The sequence below is a fragment of the Rhinolophus ferrumequinum genome, chromosome 23 (genome assembly GCF_004115265.2).
Source record: "Rhinolophus ferrumequinum isolate MPI-CBG mRhiFer1 chromosome 23, mRhiFer1_v1.p, whole genome shotgun sequence".
Lineage (NCBI taxonomy): Eukaryota > Metazoa > Chordata > Mammalia > Chiroptera > Rhinolophidae > Rhinolophus > Rhinolophus ferrumequinum.
The window spans coordinates 31,785,028-31,788,754 of record NC_046306.1 but is presented as its reverse complement, the minus strand read 5'-3'; positions in this window follow the sequence as shown (position 1 = coordinate 31,788,754).

The following is a 3,727-nucleotide window of genomic DNA, read 5'->3' as shown; positions in this document are numbered from 1 at the left end:
GAGATATAAAATCCTATTGTACTTTAATTTGCATTGCATTGACTAATAAGTGTGAGTTGTCTTTTAAAACATTTGTGGACCACTTGAGTTCACTCTTTTGAGTATTACTTCTCATGTCCTTTGTCTACTTTCTTTCCTATGAAGTTTTTTTTTCCCCTGAAATTACCACTCACAGTATCAGCTATTTCCCCAGTCTCCTCATGTGCTCAAAAAATTGGAGGAGCTTAATTGCCTTTCTCCCTTCCTGCTAACCCAAATATTGAAGGAGATATAGATTCAAAAGTCCTTTCAATAAGAGGAAAGGACAAACTTCACTTTGAACTAGAAATTCAACACTCAATTAAATATTATGGCTGAGGTATCTTTCCCCGTGTGTCTTCCCTTGTCATCGCATAATTGAAAAACAATAAGCTAAGATCTATCTGAAGATCTTCCATTTTAGATTTAGAATTAAGTAATGAAATAAGGCGTTTCTCTATTTATTAGATTCAGGTAAAATATTTGTGACAGAAGGAGCATATGTAGGTTTCCTGAGCCATGTCAAAAAAAAATTCTTTTATGAGGACTCACAGCTCAAACAGCTCCTGTCACAGAATGATCTCTGTCACTTTGAAAGAAAGGACATTTTCTTAAATCTGTTTCCAGTCATTACAGTGTTTAAGACAATATTTCAAACTTAGTATACCCTTAATTAATTAGTTAATTAATTATCTATCTTTATAACTTTATGTATATGCATACATACAGGTTATGACTGACCCCATAGCATGTCGAGCCTGGGCTTTTTACTATATTTGTATTTTAGAATTTCCTTCATTCTACGTTGTGCATGAAAGATGGCTAGTCAGCTCTCTGAGTTGAAGGAAATTTCCCCAAATCATTATTTCAAACTAAGAATGTTCTGGGAAAAAGTCAAAGCAAGGCATCTGGAAACTGAGTTCCAAACCTCTAAAGTGATTCAAATTGTGTTTTGTCTTCAGGGACATACATGGACACAGTTGGAGGCTTTTGTTGTCTCAGTCAGAATTCCCACCCCTGAGGCTGACCATCATTGAATGGAGGCTCCATATTATGACGAGGGCATAACCCAAGTTCAGACGCTGCCAGCAGTTTGTGGCACAAATGTCTGGTCACCAAGGGCAGAAATCCCCAACCATCTGGGGACTTGTGGTTCAGCTGCATATGTACTTGCCAATATGACTTACTCTAAAGTGATTTTTACTTTGAACAACTTGTTAGGCACTATGAGTATGCTCCTGGTATAGATGTCGGGGTGTCCATTTTGTTTGTTTTGATTGTTATTTGCTGTGTTTTCAGTCTGGAAATGAATTCAAGGCCGTGCAGCCCACAGTTGCCAGAGTCAATGCTTGCAGGCAGGTTGTAGTAGACTGCAAAAATGGCCAAAACACTTCGCTGTCCTCCCTTCAGAAGATGGAGCCTATTTCTCCACTGAGTTGGTCTCTGTGACTTACTTTGGATAATAGATTACAATAGAAGTGAAATTGTACAAATTCCAAGCCTAGGGCACAAGAGGCCTTGCAACATCCATTCTCGTACCCTAAAAACCCAGAGGCTGTCATGGGAAAAAGTTCAAGTTAGCTTGCTGGATGATGATGAGTTGGTTCATAAATATGTATTGCCCTAGGTGACAGCCAGCCAACCCCAGAAACAGAGTCACTTTGCTAAATATGGCAGTTGACCACAGATGAATAAGTGAGCCTAGGCAAAACCGACAGAATTAACTGCCCAACTAAGCCCATCAAACTACTGACCCTACAATGTTGAGCTAGTAAAGAGTTGTACTATCAAGCTGTTACATTTTGGGGTTATTACATGACAAAAGCTAACTGATACACCGGTACATACAAACATACAAAAAGAGTAATGAGGAGTGGTGAGGACTGTGGTAAACTGTGATAATGCCTGTCTATCAAAAGGAATTCAAATACGGATTTTAAAAAACACTGCTTGCCATAGGAAACACATCTGGAAGTTGCTGCCAGCCAAGAGAACTAGCCAATTCTCTTATTTTACAAATGTAAAAATTGGTCCAGAAAGTGACTTACTCAAATTGGTATTGCTAGTTTATGCCAGAACAAAAATAGAATCCAGGTCTTCTGATAAACTGTGCAGGACCATTTCTTTAAAAGAGACTTTTAATAGAAGCTAGCTTTTCCAACTGAAAACGGCATAACTTGAGGATAAGAAAGGACGGCATAGAACTAAGGATAGTTCAATTCTTTATGATGGGTTCTTTCAATTTTCTTCTTTGGAAATTGTTTCATTGAGAAAAAATGGATCCTGTGATTTAATTTTAAGAACACTGTATTCTTAGAAATGTTGATTGAGCTTACAATTTTCTGTCCAATGAACATATCACCCTTGCTTATTAATTATAGTTTTGTGTGTTCTGGAAACCAGAAAGAATAACAAAGTTCTCAAATCTTAAAATGGAGGGAAACTGTTCCTGTTACATAACTCTTTGAGGAGCTAACGTCTGTCAGATTACGAAAGAGGATAAGAAAATCCACGTTGCGTGTCCTCTGAACACAAAATGCCACCTATTTGTAGATTTCTACAAAATTTTATGTTTAAAATGTGATTTATCGTTGATTATACCAATTGTACTATAGAAGATAAACAGATGTTTCGACAGGTACCTGGCATTAGACTACAAAAAAAAATGAGTTGACCGGTCAATTTGCATTTAGCTCCGTTTCTGTGAAGTTAACATAAACCAAATGATTTCTCACACAGCATGTTTATTTGGTATTTCTGAATGGAGGTTTACTGGTCACCCGTGATAATAGCCTCTCCTGCACGAAGCCATCACATAAGGGTTAGGAAATGGAGGGGCTTCATTTGAACTGTCCCTTTTCCTGTCTGGTTTTGCATATCCTGCCAAGGTAGTGATGTTACTTTCAATGCAGCCCAAGAATCAGCCATTTTAAATTAAATTTGCAAAATCAGTGTGGTGTTGGCATCCTTCTCTGTATTTCATGTCTATGCATTGTGAAGACATTTTAAAATGTCTTTTGGAATGTAGATGTAAGCAAGTATACCTAAGTTAACAATGGAGAAATGGGGAGCACTGTGAGGAAAATGGGGTGGGAGGCATGAAGCAAAGAAAAAGAGTACAGCCCAATTCCCATTACTTAATAGAACACATTGTGAGGCCAGAGCCTTGTGGGAGCCAATCACCAGCTGACAAAATTAGATTCTGAATCATGCTTTGTAATTCTTTCTAATGCCAGCCAGGGATGAGAGCCTTTCTTGGGAACTGGTTCCTCCCAGGGACTAATTCCCCCACCCAGCATTCCTTATCAGCCCCTAGCCAGCTGCCAGCCCTTAAGGTTACCGAACAGAGAATTTAATTCTCAAGGTTGTACATTAATATTCAAATTCCTTCTTATCCATAGACTGTGACTTAAGTCTGAACTTTTCCATCTCCACCCTCTTTCCTGCATGAATTTCCTTCCATAGATTTTACCCAGAAATCTTCAGATTGAATGGACACAGAAAAGAGTCACTTACAAAACTTGTACTAAATCAGTTCTGCTGCAGCATATGAATATCCCCAGAGCAATGCTTCTTATTCCCCAATTACAAAATCTAATCTTATTAAATATTCTGTAAAATACATCTCCACCCCCAAATCTTCTTTTCCACTCCAGCAAGTGTTCAGCTGATGTCTGAAGTTGTTGGCAAGTAAACTGGAATTAATTAC